General features: G+C 37.0%; 1 protein-coding gene across 1 annotated transcript in view; it reads left to right on the top strand.

Moving 5' to 3' along the window:
* The window catches only part of LOC306664260 (teneurin-2-like), a gene marked incomplete at its 3' end in the record, with an annotated part of 356,427 nt that overhangs the window by 68,266 nt on the left and 261,422 nt on the right, over nucleotides 1-26,739 (top strand). Inside the window, exon 2 of the mRNA XM_079145108.1 lies at nucleotides 18,675-18,788. The remainder of the gene's footprint in view (nucleotides 1-18,674; nucleotides 18,789-26,739) is intronic.

Here is a 26,739-nt window from a genome sequence, read left to right as displayed (position 1 = left end):
TTAGTGACCACATCCTTAGTTATCGGTTCCATTTCTTTAATAGCTATATGCCTATTCAGATAGTCTCTTTCTTCCCATGTGAATTCTGGTTGGTGTGTCTTTTGATGAAATGGTCTATTTCATCTAGGCTATCAAATTTTCAGCCATTAAGTTGTTTGTAACCTTTAAAAAAATCTTTTTAATGCTTATACTATCTATAGCACTGTCCCTTCTTTCATTTCTGATGTTAGTAATTTGTGTCTTTTCTTGTTTTTTCTTTGTTATCCTGACTACAGGCATATTGATTTTAGTGATATTTTCAAAGAACTAACTTTTATTTTGCTAACTTCTCTTTTTTTTTTTTTTCTTTTTTCATTATTTTTTGATTCATTGTACACATATGGGCTACAAATTTTCATTACTCTGGTTGGACACAAAGTAGAGTCACACCATTTGTGTGAACATATACATAGGGTAATGATGTTTGTCTCATTCCATTATCTTTCCTTCCCTCTCCCCCACCCCACTTCTCATTTCCCTCTACACAATCCATCCTTCCTCTATTCTTCCCTTACCCCCTCACCATCATCCACTTATCAGAGACAACATTTGACCTCTGGTTTTTTTGGATTGGTTTATCTCACTTACCATGACATTCTCTAACTCCATCCATTTACCTGCAAATGCCACACTTTTATTCTTCATTATGGTTGAATAATATTCCATTGTGTATATATACCACTGTTTCTTTATCCATTCATCTATTGAAGGGCATCTAGGTTGGTTTCACAATCTAGCAACTATGAATTGAGCTGCTATAAACATTGATGAGGCTGTGTCACTATATTATGCTGATTTTAAGTCTTTTGGATATAGGCCAAGGAGTGGGAAAGCTGGGTCAAATGGTGGTTCCATTCCAAGTTTTCTGAGGAATCTCCACACTGCTTTCCAGAGTGACTGCACCATTTTGCAATCCCATCAATAATGTATGAGTGTACATTTTCCCCCAAATCCTCACCAACACCTATTGTTGCTTGTATTGTTGACAATAGCCATTCTAACTGGGGTGAGATGAAATCCTAGGGTAGTTTTGACTTACATTAATTTTTCTATCTTGATACCCTGTTTTTAATTTCTTCATTTTCTGCTCTAATTTTCATTATTTCTATACTTGTGCCTATTGAATTTATGATCCTCTAGAATCTTAAGATGGAAACTTAGGTGATGGATTTTAAATCTTCTTTTCTAAATATACATCCAAATACTAGAAATTTTCCTCTAAGCTCTGCTCTTACTGGTACCATATATTTTAATACGTTTTATTTTCATTTACTTTAAAATACTTTGAAATTTCTGTCAAGATTCTTTTTTTGACTCATGTGTTATTTGGAAATATTTTGGAATTCTTTCATCCTCTTTCTGTTACTTATCTGCAGTTTAACGTTATTGTAGTCTGAGAGAAGATGTGGTGTGATTTCTTTCATTTTAAATTTGCTAAGGTGTGTTTGGTGGCCCAGAGCGTGTGAGCCACCTTGGTGAACGTTCCATGGAACTTGAGAAGACTGCTGGATGAAGTGATTCACAGATGTCATTTCTATCCAGTTGATTGATGGTGCTGTTGAGTTCAACCATGTCCTTACTGATTTTCTGTCTGCAGGATCTGTCCATTGCTGATCCTCTCTGACAATCTCTGTCTCTTAACTAATACATTTAGACCTTGGGGTAGTAAAAGTGATTACTGATACATTGGATTACGGTCTACCATATTTACTATTTTTTGTTTGTTGCTCTTGTTTATCAGTCATTTCTATTTTTATCTTCCATGCTTTTATGGTTTTCACTGAGCCTTTTATATGATTTATTTCCCTTTCTTTATTACATATCAGTTGTACTTTTTTTTCTCCTTTCTAGTGGTTGTCCTAGAGTTCGAAATATACTTTTAAAATTAATCCGATTTCAATTTCAAATAAGACTACACTGCTTCCTGAGTGCCATATAATAAAGAACCACAAATACTCCCAGTTTGTAAATACAAATATTCTTATGTGTATGTGTATATACAAAAAGCATGTTTAAGTGAACACGTTGTTGCTATCAATATTTGGAACAAACTGTTATGCATTATGTGAGTTAAGAATGAGTAGAAGACTGTGTTTTACCTTCAGGAATTCATGCCCTGACCTCTTCCTTTCTTCAGGTGGACCTGGTTTTTGACCTATGTTAATTTCCTTCTCTTTGAAGAATTTAACATTTCTCTCAAGACAGTTCTCCTGGTACCAAAGTCCCACAACTTTTGTTTACCTAATAAACTATTTCTTCTTACCTGTGCAGGATGATATCACAGGGTACAGGCCTCTTGGTTAGCTGACTTTTTCTTCCCCAAAATTTTATGTGTATCATCCCCTCAATGCTTGCTTGCATGACTTTCTGAGGAGAAATAAGTTGTAAATCTTTGCCCTTTAGTAGGTAACTTTTACTTTTAAACCTCTGGTTTTTTGTTTTTTTTTTTTTTTTTAATAGTATTTACTTATCTATTTAATTTTTGTGGTGCTGGGGATTGAAACTTGGGGCCCCCAGGTACCAGGCAGGTGCCCTACCATTAAACTATATCTTCAGCTCCTGATCTTTAAATTTGTTTTTGATCTTCTGAAGTTTGGCTAGAATTTACCCAGATGCACTTTTAATTTATTTTTTGTTGGCTTTGCATTGTTTCTTTTGGTCCCTAAGCTTCCTGGATCTGTGGTTTGGTGTCTGACCTTGATTTTGGGAAATTCTCAGTTACTACCTCTTCATTATTGCTTCTGGTCCTTTCTCTTTTCTTCTAGTATACTCTTTACACAAGTTCTACATCTGTGCGTGTGTGTTTGTTCCACAGTTCACGGATGTTCTGTTCTTCCTCCATCCCAGTTTCTCCAAACTCTGTTCTCACTTCTTTACATCTTTGGAAGTTTCTATTGTCAGAGACTCAAGCTCAGATATTCTTTCCTTCAGCAGCGTTAATTTTAATGAGCATCAATGGAATTCTTCATCTCTGACACAGTGTAGATCTCTAGCATTTCTTATTTTATTTATTTATTTTTATTTTTTTGGTGGTGCTGGGGATTGAACCCAGGGCCTTGTACATGCTAGGCAAGCACTCTGCCAACTGAGCTATATCCCCAGCCCTCCAGCATTTCTTTTGATTGCTTCTTAATTTTTTTCTTTCTCTGCTTACACTGCCCATCTGTTCTGTGTAATGTCTTCCTTTCCAATCAAGTCTCCGTCTATTGATCATAGTTTTTAAAAATTTCTGTCCTGATGGTTCCAACATTTCTGCAGCATCTGAGTCTGTTTCTCAGGCATGTTCAATCTCTTCCAACTGTGGCTTTTGCCCCTTTTTATGCCTTTAGATTATTTTTGTTTGAAGGTGGGCATGGAGCACTGGATAAGACAGTCTTTCAGTAATGAAGTGGTAGGTGTGGAGAGAGGTGCTTTGTAGTTTTCTGATTGCACTGGTGAGCTTGGACTCTGACCTGAAGCAGGGCTTCTCGGGGCTGCTGCCCCTGTTACACGGTAATGGGAAGGAGCACTGTGGGGAGCAGATTTGGCACTTCTTCTTCACACATATGGAAGGCTAGAGCTGGAGTTGATATTTCTCCAAATGTCGATTAGGCTCTAACAAACCCTCAACAGGTGAGGTTCTGCTACAATAGCTTCTTCTGAGGGCGGACCTTATTAAGAAGAGCAAACTCTTCTGGTGTGTTTTAAAATGGTTTCCTCCCCCTTTCCCCTGTCAGAAGCACAAGGCAATCTTGCTTTTCAGGAAATGGCAGAGCCCTGGGGTAAAACTCACCAAAGTGTGAGAGTCCCCTGTGATGGGTCACCCTGCAGTTTTAACTCTCGGAGCTGTGCAGAGCGAGCTTCCCGTGGCTCATGAAGTACCTCACGGAAATCTGTGGGGCTCTGCTTCAGTAAGTTGTGATTCTCTGCATCTGCATGTCTGTCTTTAAAAGTGTAGGGGTAGCACTTTGCCTCCTGGTCTTGCTTTTCTGACATGTCTGCCAAGAGTTGTTGCTCATTTTATTTTATTTTTTTACTTCTTGTTAGGATGGAGAAGTAACTTCTATGCTCTTTACAGGCTGGATTAGGAAATGGAAATGAGGAGCCAGTTTTTACCATTTATTAAGTACATCATTGTTTGAGTTCCTACCTCTGTGTCTTAAAATGACAACAACATGTTTATTTTCAGAATGTCACAAAACTTCCTATCTGTTGCAAAATGTTTAAGTCATAGGTTAAAAAAAAATGAGGGCAAGAAATAGAAAACTTCAAATTCAAATGACAATAATAATCTGGTCTTCCTCTTTCTCCCTGAGTCATGTGGATGGTATATCTCTTAGAAAAATGTTGAAAACCCTGAAATTAAGTTCTATCAGTAGGTGACCCATAGGATGTAAGCTGTTTGAGAGTAGATACTAGGAACCATAGCAGACACTTGATAAAAACTTGTTGATTGACTGGCTGATTGACTCATAGTCAATACTAAATATTAGCTTCAGGACAGTTGACCAGGAGTGCAGTAGATGCTGACTTTTATAAACTGCAATAATTAAAATGTGTTAAAAAGTAAAGATTTAAATAATTATTGACATTGGGAGTGTTCTTAGAAAGTACTCGGTTTTGCTTTGATTTCTTGACCATTTAAAACTAGTTTTGCTCTTCTCAAACATGGGCTTGGGGGACTGGGTGACCTTAGCAAACTTACTTGGGATCTTTAAGACATATTAAATATTCAAGGGAATGACAGCAATATCTTCCCAAAACTACTAGTATTAAGTTGTTTGTATCTAACTGCTTAATAAACAGAGCTGTTAGATAATTCTGTTGTCCTAGGGACACCATGAAAATTTCACTCAGTCACTCTGAATTTTGTGAACTAAGAAAATTTGTAGACATCTGATTTATCTCTGCAACTAAACATGAATGTGTGGCATATGGTCAGGATAGTCAAAACTGAAATTCCCTTACCATCATTAAAACAGAGTAGTGTGAAAATACATGTAAAAAAACCCAGTTTAGTAAACTAATAATGAAAAATTTAGGAGTATAAGTAATTCTTAATGTGCCGATGTTGGAAGCTCTATTTTCTATCAATCTTGGTATAATTCTTAGTACATTGGCCAATAGAGAGACTGTTTACAAGCATGGTAATGTCCTCACTCAAATGTTTACCTATTTATACCATCATTCAGCAAATACTGGTTAAATCTATACTGGGTTATACTTTTCAGTTTCCATTCTGAGTATTTTTACTCCACTGTAGGTGACCTCCACAATGCAAGAATCTGCTCCATAGTGAATAGCATAACCCATGTCCACACATACAAACTTACTCATGTACATACACACATATGTCATACTCCAAGGGAATTCAGAGTTGAAGTTGAGCACCTGCCACACATGGAAAATAATGCCACTGAAAGCTGATTTGGGATATTTGATGTTTCAAGTTTCCCCTCTCCCTTCTTTTTTCATAAACACAAAATTAGGTACAAATGTAGTCATGTGGGATTTTTGTCAATGGATGCATCTTTGTTAGATATTTGTGAAGGCCAGTAAGCATATCTTACTACATATTTGGTCTCACTCTTATGGTTAGGAAATATTTACTACCTTTGTCCAAGAATGGGTACTAAATAGTGCCATACAATGGAAATAATTTCATGTAGAGATGTAATGTCCAGTAGAAAAATGAATGTATACATATATTTATATTTTCTAGTAGCCATGTTCAAAAAATAAGAAGTATATGAAATTAATTTTAAAAAGCATTTTATTAAACCTAGAATATCTAAAATCTTATCATTTCAGCATTTAACCAATATGACAATGATTGGAATGGTATTTTATATCTTCATTTTTTTATATAGTCTTTTATATCCTGTGTGTTTTTTTAAGTATTTTTTAGTTGTTGATGGACCTTTATTTTTATTTATTTATATGCTGAGAATCGAACCCAAAGCCTCACACATGCCAAGCAAGTTCTCTATCACTGAGCCACAACCCCAGTCCTGTGTGTTTTTCGCATTGTCTTACCGTCAGTGTGGACTAGCCATATTCTTAATGCTCAATGGCTGCCATATTGGATTTTCATGGTTACAGACCAACTGTAGTAGAATCAGCTGTTTTTGGTTGTTTAAAACTGAGATGCTTTGACTTTAACCCTCTAAGGGAGGTCCCTGTGATCTGAAATGCTATTTTTTTTTTTTGGAGCTGATTCTTCATCAATTAATATTTAAGAAAATTTTACTTTTAAAAAGTGCATGATTGATTCCCTGAGCATGACACACCTGTATGTTCACAAACACGTACATACAGAGTGTTGATTCCCATTAACGCCTATTTACCTGTAAGAGACAATAAATTCTCTTCCCTCCAGCATCCACTTCACAAGTAAACCCTAATATACCTCTTACATGCATTTTTAACAAACATGTTTGTTGGTGAAAAGAATTCAGTTTTCCATCAAGAGAGCTCAGTTTCTGAGAATATCTGCTAAGCAAACGCAGTGTTTTGGCCATGTTCACTACCACTGCCCCTGATGTGGGGCAATCCCACTCTAGTCAGTTGATGACTGCTTAATGCAATTTCCAATAGACCATCTAACAGAAGCCATTCATTAGACCCCCTTCTTGTAGTAAAAGCATTTCTGGTCAATTCTATGTGCAAAGATTGGTGAAAGATGATTCAATACTTTTTGAATGGGTTTGGAACACTCAGAGAAATAGTAAGGACACCCATCATGTTTTTTTCTCACAGAGACAATTGATTATCACATTTACAGAAGCAACAAAAGGGAATAAAAGAAAAGAATAAAAAAATATTGTCTCAAGAAGATCCTTCAATCGTTCTTCTGGAGGCAGGTGACTTTTTAGATACTTCCTATTGGTGAAGCAAATATGAACTGAATTCTTGTGTTAAATGTGTTTACATTTACACCAAAAACAGTAACACAGAAAGTGTGTTTCAATTAAAAGGAACCCTGGAGCAAAAATGTGTTACAGTCAGGGGTAGAAGCAGAGTGTATCATTATCTCGTAGGCACAGCAGTCAAGATAATGAACAGCTAAGGAGACTGGACAATGGAAGGTGAAGTATGGCTTGTCATGAAACTGTCAATGGAATCTGAGCTCACTTTCCATTAGTAGGTGCTATGAAGTTGCAGGCATGTGCTGAGCAGCTGGAGAAAAAGCTAAAATAAAAGTGGCTTAATAGCACTTAGTATTTTTAAGCCTGATTTAAAATGTGCCACAGTTACCAAAAGTCATAAAGCAGTGATTTCAATGTTTAATTCCTCATATTCTGTGAGCTGATGGTCTGAGTTTTTCCTCTACCGCCTTGACCTAAGAGAAATTCCTCTAGTATTTTTTCTCTTTGAGGGAATTTTTTCGTTGATCTTCAGTATGGAATGTAAGATTTGAATATGATTTGGATTTCTGTCCCATCAGAAGGCTAATGAGGACATTTTAAAAATTCTAGTGAGAGGTGTTGAGAGGTATTGGATTTAGGTAAAAGTGAATTGCTACTGGTCTGGCCTCAAGTATAAGCTTCCCCAGTGGATAAAAGCTACGTAGGCAAAGAGAAACACAAAAGAATCAGGGAGGATTTCAAAGTAAAAATTTACTAACTCTGTATGTCCAGTAAAATATATTGAAAAATAAATCCATGTCTGGTAATGGAAGGAATCAAAGGATTCTAAGTACAGATTGAGAATCCCTTACCTTAAAAGCTCTAGACCAGGAGTATTTCAAATTTCAATTTTGATTTTGGTATGTTCATATTATATGAAATAGCTTGGGAATGGGACTCAAAGCTAAACATGAAATTCATTTATGTTGCATAGACATCTCGTACACAGAGCCTAAAGGAGATTTTACATAACAGTTTTAATAACTTTGTAAATGAAACCAAGTTTCACACTGGAATTTTTCACCTATGGTATCACAGCACCACCTGAATTTCAGAGCATTTTGGGTTCCAGAATTTCAGATTAGGAATGCTCCACTGATTAACTATTCTTGATTCATTAATTTATTCATTCAGCCATCTCTTAGATAATCTGGTGATGCTCTGGGCCCTGGGGACAGCTGAGTAAGACAGGAAGACTTCAGCTCTGTTACAAGGAGGCAGAGAAGAGATACTTTAGAAAGGAGGAGGGCTGGGGATATAGCTCAGTTGGTAGAGTGCTTGCCTTCTAAGCACAGGGGCCCGGGTTCAATCCCCAGCACCACCAAAAAAAAAAGAGGAGGAGAAGGAAGTAATTTCACAGAGCAATAAGTGCAAGGAAACAAACAGAACTAGTATGAAAAAGTAACTGGGGACCCCTGGAGCTGATCAGTGAAAACCTCTCCAAAGAGAAAATCCATTCAGACCATTCAGAGAGGGAGGGAGATCTAAATGGAAAGAATGTTAACAAATAAAGTGGAGGCAAAAGGGGCTGCGATCTTTCTGTTTTCCTCCTTAATTCTTAAAGTCAACTTATTCTCTCGAATAATTCAGTGTCCCTCCAACACCTAGATGTTGAGAGTTTTTGTGGTAGTTCTAGTGTTGTTTTTCTTCCCAAAGTTTCCAGAAATACCCAAGGTTCTAAGTTTCTAGAAAGCATTTCAAGTCTCGTTTGCATCCTTGCCTTCTTACAGAAGAATCACGTCTGCCTCATAATATGAGGTATCTTGTGACTGTCACTAGAGCCAGGCATTGACACTCCAGAGATAAACCTGTGTTTTGCAGACCATGCATACCAAGAGCCCAGTGCCTGGCAGGGCTGTAAACATTTCCTGACTAGAAAAGAAGAAAGTCAAACTGCTAAGTTGTATTCTCATGAGCAATGCCAGGAGTGCCAAGTTCAAGGTCTAAGATTGGATTCAAAAGCCTTAAACAGGAACTTTTAAAATTCCTAGAGCTCACCCTGGGAGACTCTTATTCAGTAGCTCTAGAATGTACCTGGACATCTGATTGTTTTTGAATTCCTTCATTGAATCTTATCAGTAGATACTTCAATGAGTACTGATGGACCCAGGTGGGGGGAGTCAGGAGAGGAGCACCTAGATTTTTCTCTGTCCAAGACTTCCCTTGACTTTAGTTGGTTTTCACTCACTTACCTTTCAATTAAGTGGTGTATTTGAATTAAAGCCAACAGTCCAGATTATTCTACTGTGTTTATGCATAAAACAAAGGGAAGGTGAATTCTGTTGCTTAAATTCAAAATTCAGAAGCCCAATGCTGCTTGACACCGGTCTTCCATCTTGAAATGTATAGAATCTGCCCATGTGTATCAGTTCCCATCATGACAGTGAAATCAGTTCTCTTAAACAGAAAGTTACACAAACTGAAACATATTTAATAGCTTACATGTTCACACACTGAAAGCTTTGGGTAGTTAGGGTTTTAGATTAGAACTCAACTTTTTCCCTCCATTAAGAGCCAGCCAGGCGAGCTGTATTAATGACTGTGGTTATGTCTGACTGTAAGGGAAAGACATCTGGCGATATCAGGAGATCAAACGTTGGGAGGCTGCTTGGTGACTCTGGTCTGTTTGTCACCCAGCAGGTGTAATGAATGGCAGGCATGTGGGCTCTTTGCCCAAGTTAATGTACAGACCTAACCTATCCAAGGGAGAAGTTTCCTCTGCACTTGGGAAGGTTCACAGCTCAGGCTAGGTGGGCTGGGAGTTGGTGGGGAGTGGGGTGGATATTTTCCTGGACACCAATTCCTTTGGTAAATTCGTCATTTTCTAGCCTACAGGCATTTCTCTTGTCCCGTTTCAACAAACTTCCACAGCCCAATTTGTTATTCAAAAATTTATGGAAAATGTATGTTAAAGTGAAAGGGTACATTGTGCAGAAAGGGGAAGCAGCTTGTAAGCATATCATTACGAGTGAGCCATGGGGCCCGCAGATGGCACTTCTACCAGAAACGAGAGCCCTGCCAAAAGCTAAACTCTAAATACATTTAAATCACATATCTTTACTTAAAAATGGAGTATTTTGGAAGGAAAAGCAGATGATATTTAAGTACACAAGTGGTATTCTTTTGTCCCTCATATAATAGAGCCCTTTATAAAAGTCGCTGCCTTCTGAGTGTGCATAAGCCTCTGATTCCTAAATTCCCCAGGGGATTTAGTTGCAGTACACGGCTCAGTTCTTAATAGGATTAACCATTGAGGTAGTACCTTGCTAGGAGAACAACTCTTGAAGTATCCTTACAGTTATTGAAAATTAAAGGATTTGTTGTGATTACTACGTTCAATGCTAAAAGCAAACCTTTGTTTTGCGCATTAGAAATAGTAACAAAAAATTATCATGACATATGGGCTTCTTATTTTAATTGAAAATAAATTTAGTTCTTAGACTGTGCCAATCTGTTAATTAATTAGAGGGAGGGTAGCGAAAGGGATGAAGGCATTTGTTTGCTGCTTAATATAATGATTTTCTGGAAATATTTTTTTTAACATAGTAATCATGCTGATTTCTTGTTTCAAGTGTTATGTTTACTCCTAATAGAGAATTTATGTTTTAAAGGGTACAGTTCATGTTGGTGAAAATAACACAGTAAATAATCGGGTCATTTTTATTTCTCCTTTTGAAAAAAAAATTCACATTACTTCTTCTAGCACCTTACGCAATGAGGATTTTCAACCCCAAAATTGATTTTGAATGTGTTTCCCTAATTTTTATTGACACCATTACATCTGATAGCAATGTGATTAAAATACGCATGGTTTCTGTTTAAAATTTAGAACATAACCTTTTATTTTAATATTCTAAAGTGTGATCCATTTAATGGTTATACTTTAAGAAAACTCCCAAAGTATAATTATATCTGTATGACATTTGGTATATGGGATCTTTAATGTTTAAAATATTGCAAGCACATGTCATTTCCACATTTCTCTACCCCCTTCTCCACTCTATTCCTCTGAAATATTCAACATAGGGTAAATTCCTTCCAATGCTAGTGGCCTGTATTGAGTTGGTGTGTACACATATGTGGAGAGACAGTGTGTGCCTGTGTGTGTTTGTGTGTGCATGCATGTGTATATATGCACAATTGGGTGTGTGAGGTTAGAATGGTGGAAGAAATAAGAGTTATTTTTTAAAGAGATACAATTTCAATTTTTTTCCTGCCAACTACAAGAAAAACATAGTGATAAATAATAATGTGTTGATAAATAAAAGTCCACTGGGAATTTCTGTTGAGGCACAGATAGAAATCAATTACGGTTATTTGTAAATTGCTCATTTCAAACTGAATGCTGATAAAGCCAATTGAAAGGTGCTTCAAAATTTTTGTACATGAACCGGACTACTACCTCGATTCTATTAATTTTGTATGTGTGAAAAATTCTCTATTTAGTGCTTCCAGTAAACTTCATTATATTCCAGCACTACTCAGGATTTGTGTGTTTGAAAACCAAATTACTTATAAAGTGAAGGTCTGTGCTGCTTTTTTGTTTGTTTGTTTTTGTTTTTTTTTCTCATCTTCTTTGGTAGTTCTATAGTTTCCTGTGGAAGGCCATTGTTATTCTATATTTCTTGCCATGCTCTCTCCAAGGGTGATTGTTTGTTGATGTACAATTTTTGATTGTTAGCTCATTTGATCACTAGTCACTCTTTCACTCTGGTAACTCTCCCTAAATGGTAGGAATCCAGGTTGAGGGGATTCAGGGAAGGTGCTCATTTGTCTCCATATCCGTAAACAAATATGACAAACAAGTAGAGAACTCTTTGAGGGATATTGTGGGCGATATTTAAAAGGATCGGGTGAACAATTAAATAGTTTGCTGTGAATAGAGGTTAAGTTATAATTACTATCTTACAAAACAAAGCAATAGACTGGGGCTTCCATGCACAAAGGTCAGACTCTTTTCATTATTGGAAAAGTATCCTTCATCTGATGGTTAGTTCCATGTAAAAAGAGATGATGATAAATTTATAAATCTCCTTATATATTTCAATAACACATGTCCCAGAACGTTCCAATGCAAATCAAATCCCAAGCAACATCTCTCGGCAAGTTTATTTTTCTTAATGATTTCACATTTTTTGAAAAGGACCCGTGTACTTCTTTCAAAATAAATAACAACAAAAGGTCCACAGCTTCTGATGAGTCATACAAAATTCTGTTTGTTCCAATTTGTCACAAAATATGATATTTTGCATCCTAAAGTTATTCAATAAATAAAAATGATCCTTATATGATCTAGTACTCAATTGATTGCACTTTAGTCTTCCATATGAGTACTATTTTATATACTTTAGCAAAAGCAAATGAACCTCAACTATCTATGAATTAATTATAATTAGTGACTGATTTGATGTTTTCTTTTGCATTCCTTTTTATATGTATCCTTCTGAAACAAACATTATTCTAGGCATGCAATACACAATTATTAGTTCAAGTTGAAGTGATTCTATATAAAATTGGTCTAATATTTATTCACTCAGAAAATGAGCAGGAAGAGAGTGCATATTTTACATAACTGTGGTGATTTCTGTATCAGATAACCCTTAAGCAAAATAGGATTTGACCCTTTCAAAATTGCTTAATGAATTGGTATTACATAGAGGATCTTTTTAAACTTCTGTAGATTTTTTTTTTTTTTTTTTTTTTTTTTTGCTTTTCCTCAAGACTTTGAACATAAGCTTTGAATCTCATACCCTGCATTTGAAAGTCGTAAATATGATTGTATTTGGATTCGTTTGGTGTATCTTTATGATAGAAGCCATGTATTCTAAGCAAAACCATGCCAGCATTTGACAGATTATTGTAGAAATCTCTGGATGAAGAGGATGAAGAAAATCAATTGAAGTGTTATCTTAAGAAAATTCCATGATTCCAAGATTCCATATAACAAGAATAAAAGTCTTCTTTGGATAGAAGTGATTTTTGAGGGAATAAAGCATATTTAAAAATCTGGCTCAGGTTGTTTTAAACATTTTCTAAGCATACCTCGTCATTGCTGTTTGGATGGCCATCATTTCTTTGTGAAGTTGGTCAGGACCACCAAATATCATCCTCTGCTCATTAATTTCTAACACGTATTGGAGAATTCTCCAATCTATTTGTCAGAACCACAGTGGACCTTCAGATCCTGAAGGTGGCTTCAGGGGCTTCTGGATGTTTTGAAATGTATTCTCTTAATTCTCTCCTCCTAAGATCCAACTTAGCTAGCTTGGGGATATGAGTGGATTTCAAACAGCATTTATAATGAGGCCACTCTCTTGCTCTACCATACAAATTTGCCACTGAAAGCAAATACAATGTGAGATCTGCTTTTCTGCCTGAAGTCTGAGGACCACATCCACAGGACCAGTGGTGGGTTCTGCAGTGCACACTGGTCACATGCTTCCCATGATACAGGAAGTGAATTGCAATGTATAAAGCCATCATTTTAGAGGAGAAATTATTTTTGTATGAAGCAACATTATATTTTAAGTTATCCATATTTAATAGCATCATCACTTCAGAGTCTTTTGATGCGTACTACTACATGGCAAAGTTTCAGGGGTTGGCTTGCATCTTCTACTTGAATGCACCAGCCCTGCTCTCTGACACAGGTCCTTGAACAGCATTAGCATCTGGCCACAATCAGGCAGCCTCCATGAATACACAGGCCTGTGTTCTTTGCGTATCACCACTGTTGTGTCGGGGAGAGTCATCTGATAGAAGTACTATATAAGCCACATGTGTGCCTGAAAAATATCTAATAGGCACATTAAAATTAGTGAAAGGAAAACTGATGAAATTGTCTTAGTAAATTTTATTTTGCCCTAATACAACAAACTGTACTTTTCAATGTACAACCAATATGAACAGGTTGTTGAGATATTTTTACATTTTTTATACTAAATCTGTGAAGGGAGGTATTGTGTTCCACCCTTATACTACACATCATTGCAAACTAGTCACATTTTAATAACTCCATATAGCAGAGGAGTACCATATTTCCCAGCATAGACCCAGAGCTTGAGGACACAATCACCACTCAATGAAGTATTTCTCAAAAAAAGAAAATATGAGTGAATGGTATCCATTGACTAGTTTTAGTATGCCCAGACCAAATGATAATTTTCTATGGTATAAAACTGCAGCAAGTGCAAATTTCTCATTATAAAATTTCTTTATTAAGTAACAGAGAAATCTGTAATTTCTACTCAGAATATTCCATTTTTGAATAAGGCTGAAGTTCCCAAACCTTTACATGAACAGTGGAAAGCAAGCTGGCTTGAGTATTATGAAATTCATTCATTTGAACTTGCCATTTCATTTTCCTCTGTGTGTGGGATGAAACTCATAGGCTCATATTTTTCTGTCTATGAAATCTTTATTTTTATTCATTAGAAAGGAGTCAATTAATTTGCATTTACTAATCTCCCATTCCTCACATTGTAATATTATTCTGTTCATATCTGAAGGGGAAATTGTTAATATTTCTCTTAGGCCTATAAACTGAATTTCCATTAAGGGAACTGGTATTTTGAATGAAGATAACAACATCTTGCAATTTTTATTCCTATTATGTGGCTTTTTATAGTTTTTTTTTTTTTATCACTTCCATTTGTGGCATTTGTGTAACATATATAGTCTGTGGTTTGCTTCGTTTTTCTGATTTTTATGTTTAATGATGGAGAACATCTATCTAAAAGATGAAAATCAAGGCATCCCTAAATTATTCCACAAGTATCAATAATGTTTAACTTTTTAAAATTGCTTATTTTATAAAACTCTTAAATAGGATATTTAAATTTTTCAAATTTCCTACAAATTTTAAATGGAAAGTTAAAATAATTAGCTTGTCTCCTAACTTGTCCTACATTGACTGCCATCAGTAATCTAAAAAGTACATTTTAATAGAGAAAATATTTTGTAATAAAAATCAGTTTACAATATTGTCCCATTTATGTACAGTTTTTATCTATACCAGATAAGTTTATTTACAGAGAAATTTAGGATGATTCTCAACAAAATGTAAGCAATGCTTATCACTAACTTGTGCTTTTGAATGACTTTCACTCTCTTTTTAAGTGAACCATTTCGATTTTCTTCACAATGATACTACAAGAGGATATTCGAAAATAATTTTAAAAATCTAGGTCATATTACATTGCAGTTATATAAAATCCTGTGTGTAAAATGTAAAAGAAATTTCTATTTCAGAAAAAAGCTATGAATTTTGGCTTTGCTAAATTATATTATAATCATTTAATAAGGACATTTAATTTTGGTTACCATATGAGCTTCATCTGATTATATCTTAACACAGATGAAATCCTAATAAATAACAAAATTCAGTAAATGTATTATTTTAAAGCATGTGCCATTTGTTATTGAATATTTGATGAGAGAAATACGCTGATCTAAATTTTTTTCTCATTTACTCATTTGAGAGAGATTCGTAAAGCATATAACAAAATTTGGTGTACATTTGAAAGTTCAGAATTTAGTGGATTTTTATATAATTCTATTTCTCTAATGATAATAAATAATAATTTTCTGCCAGTCATTTTGTGCATGTATTATCTGTATGATCTTTAGAGCAATCCCATGAGTTAGAGTCTGTTATTATCTCTTTTACCAAGGAGTCTGAGGAATGCAGAGGATTATCATTTGTCCTGCCTCACACAGCTAGGAGGGGTTTCTGCTGAGCGTTCAGCCAGGCATTGAAGACCTGCTCCTTCCATCCGCACACTGTACCCAGTGGACCATGTACACTGACCAGGCCCGTTTTTGTTTTGCATCCCAGCAACAGGCCTTTAAATTCACAATTAATATTATATAAAATAACAAAGCAAGCAACATTGCTGTATTGCCTAAAATTGACAACTGTCTTATTACATTGAGTCTAATTATTCCAGATAGTTTGTAGCTTAACCTTAGAACAAATTGTTGATTGACTGAGAGGAGCCTTTGACCCCACCGCAGGCTCTCAAGGTGCAGAGATGCCCAGGGCTGCACAGCTGGCCATGTTACATAGGCAAATGGCCCTGCATGCTTCCATCTTCCAGGTGGAATTTGATGACTTTATACTACTCTTAATTATTGAAGTAATTTTTGATTCCACCCATTGGTGAATCTTCTACTCTTGCAATGTTACTTAGTAATAAAATTGTTAAATTGTGGCTCTTAATGGAATTAAAAACTAATATTCGGGAGAGATTAAAGGATCAGAACTTCACAAATGAGTAAACAGACATGATTATAAGGACACCTAATTATTCTGAGGTAGGCTATAATTAAGTGCTAAAGTTGTGTGATATAACAATGATAAAGACTACAGAGTTTCTAAGGAGAGAATCAAAGAGCCACATTGCTTTGCTGGGCTCCGATTGCCAACTTGAAAACTCAAAAAATAACAAAGCAAAAGCAAAGCATATTCATATAAGGGTTATAATTCTGCCTGGTCTTGTCACTTTGTCTTTTAAACATATTTGATTAGACAACTCTATACTTACCAATTCCTTATAGCTACAGCATCAAGGTACCATAACAAGGAAGGTGACTTAACAAGAAAGGCCACCATGGTGATTGGCATTTGTTGTGTCCCCATGTGTGGCAGAAACATTGACTTTCAATGTTACTCAATTTTGTGTGGAAGGTATTTTAGTGCCATTTTACAGATTTAAAAAAATAACTGAGGCTCAGTGAGTCTCAGGAACCTTGAACAGTGTTGTGCTTATGACTGACAGACTCACAATTCAAACCCCAATCTGAAGATCTGCCTTCCACACTCTCCACTACATGGTAGCAAGTCCTCTATCTGCAAGACCAGCATGGTAACACTCAAAAACTGTGTTCCAGAGTGTCAGGAGTCTGCAGAGGGCAGGATGGTCAGGGAGGATACAGACACTGGTCTACAAACACTACTTGACCTCTTGGGGAGGGTGTCCAGGAATGTGTTCGTGGGATTCAAGATGGGCTCAGCTGAGCATGAGGATGACCTCAGCTAACCAGAGTCATTTATTTGCAGTTATTTTCCCACCTTTTCTCATTCCCTCTTTTTCATTCAATACTGACACCACCCCCTTGGTGTATTTAAGAGGTTACCTCTTGACCACCGAATGAGGGGGCCTAGAAAGTAATAGATACCTAGTGAAGGACTAGTTTAATATGTAATCTCTTTTAGGCGGTGTAGGGGGTGTAGTGCTCAGTGGCCTGCTCAGTGGGCTGCCCTGCGGGTGGATGTGGAACTGTAGGTTGGAAGCTGCAGAGGTGAACCCGCCAGTTGTCGGCTGGCCCCGGCAGGCAGCAGGCAGGCGCTGGGTTTGCCCTACAGTCTGGCTCTCACCTCGAGGCCTCCGGCTGCCTAAGACCAGCAAACCCTACGATCTCGTGGGGCTCCTTCCTAGGCGGTCGGGTGCAGGACACGCCTGCGGGGAAAGGCAAGGAGGCATGACAGCACCCCCAGCTGTCAGTCTGCCATCCTAGCCAGCCATTGGTCCATCTGTCATCCTGTGCTTAGCAGCCATTGGCTTAGCCCTAGCCCGCAAATTTGAACTGCTCAGCGATTGGCCAGATGATGCTTAGCCGGGGAAATTCAACTACTTAAGCGAAGCTCGCCCGCCATGCCCTCTCTCGGGTGCTCTCTCTCTCTTCAGGGCAGACAATGTTCGTCTGCCAAATAAAATCTCTTGTGTGAGTTCCTGTCCGAAGTGGTTCGTCTGGGTGCCTTTCCACTTTTCGGGGGGGGGGGGGGGGGTTCATTTTTCAAAAAAATCATTTATTACAAAAATGAATCCAGAATTTCTTGATGGGATTTTAGCTTGTGGCACTGGAGTAGTAGCTGTCATGGTGACCACGTCGGCTGACTTGTTCTGAAAGGAGTAGGCAATGTACAAGGTGCTTTCGGTGGATTTGTATATTCCATCTTTTTATGCAAAAGGTTTACACGCTGTCCCCACGTTTACATGAATAGAAGTTGAGGTTATTTTTTTCAGAGTAACTCAAGGTCATTGAGACCTTTCTTTTTTATAGCGGGCTCCTACATGCTATCGATAATGGTGTTCAGTAACAAATATTTGAATTTTAAAGTCATTAGTGACCCAATTGAATATCAAATTGTAATTTTTTTTTAATTGGGGATGGAACCCAGGGGTGTTCTATCATTGAGCTACATCTCCAGCTTTTCACAATTTTTTAAATTTTGAGGCAGTAACTTGCTAAGTTGCTGAGGCTAGTCTCCATCTTTGATCCTCCTGCCTCAGCCTCCCAAGTTGCTAGGATTATATAAGTATGTGCCACCACACTCAGAGCCAAACTAAATTTTAAGATGAAATAAATCTTTCATAGACGTGAGGCTTTAAAATAAACCTGAATATTGCTATTCAGGAATGCATTTGACTGTTACCCCATGTTAACACCATGCCTCTCAGGATATTATGCACAGCATCACCTTTGAGGAATAACAAATATATAAACGACAATACCATGGCAGTCATTTTGTAGCATGATATTCGTGTTGTGAACTAATGGGTATGTTTTATACCGGACTTTACATTCCTCTGTTGAAGCTACTCACTATGTGCCATTTAGTTCATTTTGTTTCTGATTTCAACATTCCTACATGTTGAAGGAATGTATGGCATTTGTGTTGTTTTTGTTTGTTTGCTGGTCTGTGCTTGTTTGAATCTTACCTAATGTCCTTCTTCACTTTGACAGTTGTTTCCCGTGTTTTTCCGCCTGAGCAGTCTGGGGCTTGCTTCGTCACGTGGCTTTGCTGTGGAGCCCGCCTGGAAAGCTAGCCCAGTTGCACACTGAAGATCCAACCTTTGGGTGAGTGGAACACAGCTACAGTTCTGCGTTTTGTTCTGCCTCGAGTTGTGTTTACATTGTTGACCAGAGTACTTTTGTACTAGGCATATAATTGAGCTTTTGCAGATCTGTGCAAGAAAATTGTTTTGTATTTTTTTTTTTTTTCTCCTTTTCTCCTTATGGACAAAACGTAATTTGTCCTGACATTTTCTCTCTCTGGAATCTGTTATTATCTTTTTTTCTTTCTACCCAACTGAGTGACTTCACTGTTCTTCAACTGTGCCCCTGACACTTCCCTACCTGATGGACCCATATGCCCATCCTTCTGACCCATCCCCACTCCACTTTTTGTATCTGCTGTGGACACAAGGAAATAAGAGGTGATGGTTGTGGTTAGCTGGACCACACCACCTCACACTGCAGAGTGTAAAGACCTTGGATAAAAATCTTGGCTCTCGGCGGGGCACAGTGGTACATGCCTGTAATCCCAGGGCCTCGGGAGACTGAGGCAGGAGGACCTTGAATTCAAGCCAGCTTAGGCAAGGGTGAGGCACTAAGCAACTCAGTGAGACCCCTGTCCCTAAATAAAGCACAAAATAGGGCTGAGGATGTGGTTTAGTTGTTGAGTGCCCCTGAGTCCAATCCCTGGTACCAAAACAAACAAACAAACAAAAAATCTTGGCTCTCTTAATGTGTTCTGATGTCGTTCATCTATACAGGCCAAGAGATAACAAGTGAAAAGGAAATCATCAGACTTTCTTAGGCTCCTAGTTAAATATTTTCTGTTTTAATTGTCTCTGAACTGATATTTCCAACATTGTTTAGCTCCATATGGAAAACCCTTCCCTAGTTTTCTTTCTTGGGACTCCTACCTCTATGTTTCTCTGGTACATTTCTTTTTATTTATTTACTCTTTAATTTTTATTTAAAATAAAGAACCTTGAACATGCTAGGGAAGTCATCTATCACTGAGCTTTAGTCCAAGCCTCTTTTAGATCTTGCTTTTATCTTTGTAGAGATGAAATCTTCCTATAATGGTTCACTTTGGGGTAGGACAATTAAAGGAGTCTACAGGGATCTTTAGTGCATTCTGCAATTCTAACTGGGAGATGGGGAGTCTCACTTAGCTACAAACATTGGTTAGTGCAATAGTCCTTTGAGTATTACCCACACTACATTGGTAAGGACAAGGTATGCAAAACGATATTAAAGACTTAAAGTGATTAGATGAATACATGAAAAAAATGTATCTAAATCAAATCCTTTTTTCCACTTTATGTTTTATTGCTATCAGAAGGTTTTCTGTGAAAACGAGACAGTGAGTAAAGAGGAGGTCTTAAGTGACTGAGGGAGTGAGGTGGCTTGAAGGTCAAGGGCAATGATGTGAATACCATGAAGAAGGAGGTGTTTATAGAACGGAAATTGGCCTGGTTTAAATGGTTAGTGTGAAAACATTGAAATATGTTATTATCTTTCCAACATTGAGCACGTTATATAATGCCCAAATGGGAATCTCGGGAGACAGTAGTGACAATTAAATTAGATGATGCAGTAAGATACTTAGATGCACAGTCAGGGATAAATGAACATTGCCAGCAATTCTAGCTCTACTTTGCCGGTGAAGAAACACGAGTTCAAACAATCTGTTTGGAATTTACCTTTCTATTCCATTTTTTTGCACTTTCTTGCTATTTAGATTTTCATGAATGTGAGACCGGGCAGAGAGATTTTTGTTCTAGGGTAGTAACAGTTCCATTTAGACTTTTTGTGCTTTCATTATGAGAATGGCATTCAATTTAATAAACAATGCTTGGCATATCCTAACTTTCCCTGAAGCACATTTGTTCCAAGTAGCCTGCAGGTGACATTCAAGTTGATTGAATAAGACTGACTTGGTTGGAAGTCCTCTCTGACTTCAGGGTGTTTAAATCAGACATCAGGTACAGTCCTTTTCTGGAAGTATTTGCCAGTGCTACTTTCTGCAGTAGAAGCTGGGGTCTATCTTTGCTTTTGTTCTTAAGGAAACATAACCAAGTGCTTAGGAAATCCATTACAAATGTAGAGTTGTCAATTTTGGAAGAAATAGGAGGACGTATGGTACAACAGACCTAAGACTCTGACATATCCTATGCTAACCCATCTGTCCTCTCTCAGCGAGCAACAGACCAGAAAACTGCAGACTTAGGGAAAGCGAGTTTTTTTGGGCCAGGACCTGGAAACATGGTGTCCGCATGGAGAATGAGGCCTTTGCTAGGGATTCGAGAAGGTTTTGTGACCTAGTTATATCCAGCAATCATCCCCTGCTTTTCTCTTTCTTGCTTATCATTGTCATCTTATCTAATTTAATCATTTGATTCAGTTTTCTGAGAAAAGGTAACAAGATCGTTTTTCTGTATGTGGTGGTCAGGGAGGTAAGTTGAGGATAGCCAGGATGATGAGGAATAGCCTACCAATCTTGGAAGGGAGAACAGGATACACAGTTCTGGGCACTTGCATGAGAATAAAAGCAAATGTCAGAATTTCAGACTTCCAAGCTGAAAGCTTGAGCAACTTGCCATGGTCCCCAGAAATCTCACAGTGATTTGCCTGACATGCAGGTCTGCAGACTCATTACATTTTCTCACTGCTTTCATTACATGTTGTCATGATTTGGTTCAAGCCGTATTTTATCATTTACTATTGCAACCAGAAATGTTTTAAATTTGGGCGATATAACAAGCCAGTCGGTGAGGCAGGGCTTGGCTTGCAGAAAACTACTATCAGTTCATAGAAGAAGTTCTTCACGCTGTCTAGCATTCTTCTTAACATTCGATCGAACCTGTTTTCAAGAAATACCTACCTACTTTGCAAAACGGCTCTGCAAGCCTTCTGCCCTCTGCTGTTCATTTAGAGTGTCACTTGCAGCCCTAATAGAATAAATAAGAGTGGCTTTGCCAGGCAACAGGAGGCTGCATAAACATACGCTCGCGCTTCCCCAGGTTTTCACTCCTTTCCCAGACCACCCCTGGCTTTTCCTTTTCACTTAGGCTTATGCCTGAAGTTTTAAATGCTATTCTCTTTGCTCATAAGAGGTAGTAACCTAAGGTATGCAGCTTTTCTGGCCAGGGATCTACCTTAAACATTGCCATGTGACTTCTTTTGCTTAACTAGAAATTGTTTGTAAAACTGGATCCATACAGGATTCCTAGAAAACACAGACTTTGCATTCTCAGCCATACCTGCTTTCGGCTAGACGAGGATGGGAGGCGAGAAGAGATTCTGTCCTCGCCAAAAAAGTGTTCTCTGGCTGAATTTCGCTATTTAAAATATGAAGATAAAAAAGGAAGACAATTAAAAATCAAAGGAAAATAGATGCTTTAAAAGAGAGAGCCAATAAATGCTATAGAGGACCAGGGCTTCTCCATTTCTGCTGTTACTTAAATAAAAGCCTACTTCAGGAAGAAGTTTGGGGAAATCAAGAGAACTGTCTGTCTGAGGGCTGTTTTTGGCAGAGCACCCTGCACTGGGTGACAGGTGGATTCAGCTCCTGATCTATGGATTACAGGTTGACATTTTCACTTCCCTTCCCATTTAGAAGGTTCATAATACTCACCGTGTGCTGGGTATAGGAGGGACCGCATCTCTTTTAAGGAATAAGATGAGTACATTTTTCCCTCTAATATAAAATCCATTTCTGGGTAAGCACTGGAATTTTTAGCACCATGTTGGAAGTATTACCCTGGGTTCTCTTTCCTTTTCTTTCTTTTTTCTTTTTTTTTTTGCAAGCATAAAAACACTCTTTAATACTTCACAGCTAACCTTTAAGATAAGTGCATTTTGAGGTATCTTTTCCTATGCTACATACCTGAGTTGTCTTCTCACATTGTGAAACTCACAACAGGTTTTCTTTAAATATTTCACATTTTCTCACATGAAGTTATACAATATTTCCTATTTCCCAAAATATTTTCTTGGAAATGTAAAGAATGAAATAGAACTTCTATTATATAACTAGAACTAATCCATCATGCCTGTGGTAGTTTAACATAACAATTATTAAGAAGAAAAAAGAGAAAGGGACTACTATTAAACAAATACCCTCTAATATGTTCTAAATAATTTTTCTTTCTAACATAAATCATTTTATTTCACTATCAAAGTCAAATCCTTTTTTCTCCTGAAAACTAAGGTCACAAGTTAAATAACATGCTTACACTATTCAACTATTATGAGGAAGTAAATTATTCCTTTCAATCTATTATTCTAGATATTGATCCAGTACTAGGACTCTTCTGAACAATCAAAAAATGGGATTATTCTAGGGAAAGACATTATTATAAAGAATATCTGATAAGTTATGACATAATAAATTAATTGCATATACTTTTAAATTACATATTGTGTTTTTGTAATTCCCTTGGTCAACAATTAGACTGAAATGGGAATAGAGTGTTTATTTCTGTTTGTCAGCTGTCATTGGGACATAGATTTTGGTTTGCTAGCCCTGAGTATACAAATCAATGAAATATTTGTAACATGAACTAAGAAGAGTAGTTATAAACACTGTTGAAAAACTTAATGAACTCATTTGTAAAATTGAAAAGATGTCTTTGAATGGGTCATGTTACTATTACAGAACAGTTACAAAGCTGGACCTTGTGACACACACCTATAACCCCAGCTACTGGTATGGAGTGGAGATGCTGAGGCAGGAAGATAACAGGTTCAAAGCCAGCCTGGGCAAAGTAATGAGACAATCTCAAAAGTAAAATAAAAAGAACCAGGGCCAGGCACAGTGGCACGGGCCTGTAATTCCAGCAGTTTGGGAGGCAAAGGCAGGAGAATTTCAGATTCGAAGCCAGCCTCAGCAACCTAGCAAGGCCCTAAGTAATCAGTGAGACCCTGTCTCAATGTAAAAAATAAAAAGGACTGAGGATGTGACTTAGGGGTTAAGAATCTGAGGATTTACTCCATGGTACAAAAATTTTAAAAAAAGAGCTGAGAATGTAGCTCAGTGATAGAGAATTTGTCTAATGAGTGTGGGGTCTTGAGTTTAATTCCTAGCATCACCCCCCACCACATACACACACACACACACACACACACACACACACACACAGTTACAAAAAAAGCAAGGCAGTCTATAGACATGTTTTTGTATCATCAAAGCTGTATGAACCAGAATGAACAAATAGAACAGAATTTGGGTAAAACCAAGCAATTTAACATGGCACTGAGAAAATGTATGGAAAAAATATGTCTTATCTGACCAAACACTAGCTGATGAAAGCATATTGCTAAAATGTGAATTTAACAAAAAGTAAATATCATGATACATAACACAAATTATAAATAAGTCAAAAGATTATAGTCCTATGCTAGAGAGGGTATTTCCTGTGTGTGTATGTGCAGGTGTGTGTTCAAGTGTGCATCCATGCATACCATACCAAGGTTCATAGAAAATGGGTTACAGAGTAGGCATATTCATGAAGAATGGAAGAGCATAAGATCACAGTCATACCAAGGAAGTAAGTCACTGCAGCTGATCCTTGCTCACGGCAGTCACATTCAGTAAAGTGAATGTGGAATTAGTGAATCCTGAGCCATTGCATTGGGTGGATGTATGGGGTTTGGAAACAAAAAGCGGAAGTTGACAAAATTTGCATCAACCAATAAGCAAGTCAGTATGTAACCTTCCTTAATGTCTCTGTTTTAAGATGTCTTGTTGGATATAGACTGTGTATTTGTTAACACTGTGCTCATGACCAGCCACCAGTGCTGCTCAGACCTGAGCAGAGCTCATCTCACACGTGAACTTTCCCAGTAAGCACGTCACAGTTTGCAGTGCTTTGGAATGCTAGACAGCACTTTAGCACTGTGCACAGGGCCTTTGTAAACAGCAAAATCACCAACAAAAAGCACCAAGTGTATATATACCACAGTTTCTTTATCCATTCGTCTGTTGAAGGACATCTATGTTGCTTCCACAATCTAGCTATTGTGAATTGAGCTGCTATAAACGTTGATGTGACTGCCTTACTGTAGTATGCTGATTTGAAGTCCTTTGGGTATAAACCCAGAAGTGGGATAACTGGGTCAAAAGTGGGTCCATTCCAAGTTTTCTGAGGATTCTCCACACTGCTTTCCAGAGTGGATGCACCCATTTGCAACTCCACCAGCAATGTAAAAGTGTGCCTTTTTCCCCACATCCACGCCAACATCTATTATTGTTTGTGTTCTTGAAAATAGCCATTCTAGTTGGAGTAGGATGAAATCTTAGAGTTGTTTTAATTTGAAGTTCTCTAACTACTAGAGATGTTGAACACTTTTTCATATATTTATTAATCGCCTGTGTGTCGTCTTCTGTAAAGTATCTGTCCAGTTCCTTGGCCCATTTTTTGTTTTATATTATTCAGCCATAAAGAAGAAGAATATTATGGCATTTGCAGATAAATGAATGGAATTGGAGATTATCATGTGCTGTGAAATAAGCCAATCCCAAAAAAACAAAGGTCAAATGTTTTTCCTGAGAAGTGGATGATGATATATAATGGGGATGGAGGGGTGAGGAGTGAGAGAAGAATGGAGAAACTTTAGATTATGTAGAGCAAAATGAGAGGGAATGGGTTATGAAAAATGGTGGAATGAGACAGACATCATTATCCTATGTACATGTATGATACACGAATGGTATGAATATACATCCTGCACAATTATAGAAATGAAAAGATGTACCCCTTTTGTGTACAATGGATCAAAATGCAGTCTGTAAAAAATAAAAATAATTAATTAAAAAAAAAAACACCAAATGTAAGAACTGTGGTATTTAGTAGACAGGTAGAAGAACATTGTTTACAGCATGAGAATTGAAACAAGGAAATAGGGTCCCCTGGTGGAGTTAGCCCTGGGGCAAGCATGTTGAGTGACTCAGAATTTTCAATGCTGTTTTGTAAGTTTTGATTTTGGGGTTACAAATATATTTTTAAATGTGGGTAAATTTACCAATATGGAAGCACAAATAGTCATGATTACCTCTGTCCCTCTCTGAAATGCCTTAGCATGATTTTTGAAATGAATTCACCAAGTTTATCTCCAAACTTCTTGCTAAACAAAGCTCAAATTGAAATGTGGTCATTTGAGATATCTGTACTGTCTAAATTGAAAAGAAAATGCTTTTGCCGTTTAGAGAAAACAAAGAGCAGAAAATAGTTGTAATGAGCATATATATTGCTGGTATTTTCTTTGGATGATTAAGTAGTATCTTTTTTAAAAATCCGTAAAGTATAAGGTATTAGTATTGGCCTCCCAGGCAAATTATCAAAAGTGTTTTTTTGTTGTTGTTGTTTTTTGTTTTTTTTTAATGCTGTTTTTGGGGTTGGTAAATGTGCAGTTTTGTGTATTACCTATCACCATTCATGGTTGTGAAAAATGCAGAGGACTTTTAAAGGAATATAACTTTTAATTCTGTTATTATATATTTAACATTTTATTCTAAAGGAAGAATCGGCATCAGACAGAAGGTTATGTACAGAAGGGTGTTTTCCAAACAATTATTTAAAGCATGAGCAATTTGAAAAAAAAAAAAGAAAAAAGAAAACTAAATTCATACTAATAAGGATTTGACTAAATAATCACAGTAAATGTTGAAGTATGGTGTGTCCCTGAAAATTACATCTTCTCAAAGAACACATATATGTATATATAGAAATGGCTTTATATATTATTTTTTTAAAAATATAACTTGATCTCAATATGCTTATTTTAAAATTATACCAAAAGAAACTTAAAACCAATGATGAGTGGTTATTTCTGAGAAGAAAAATAATGAATCATTTGCAGTTTCTCATGGGTTTTTTTTCCCTGTATTTTTCTAACTTTGCACCATAATTTTATGATGTTACTATTTTTAGAAAATAAAAAAGACAAGTGAACAGGTATCAAAATATGACAATCTTTGGTCAAACAAAGTGGCTTATCTGGGATGTTGAGTTAT

The sequence above is a fragment of the Sciurus vulgaris genome (genome assembly GCF_902686455.1).
Source record: "Sciurus vulgaris genome assembly, chromosome: 6".
NCBI classification, from domain to species: Eukaryota; Metazoa; Chordata; class Mammalia; order Rodentia; family Sciuridae; genus Sciurus; species Sciurus vulgaris.
The sequence above is the reverse complement of the archived record's forward strand: the minus strand, read 5'-3'. Positions and strand labels throughout refer to the sequence as shown.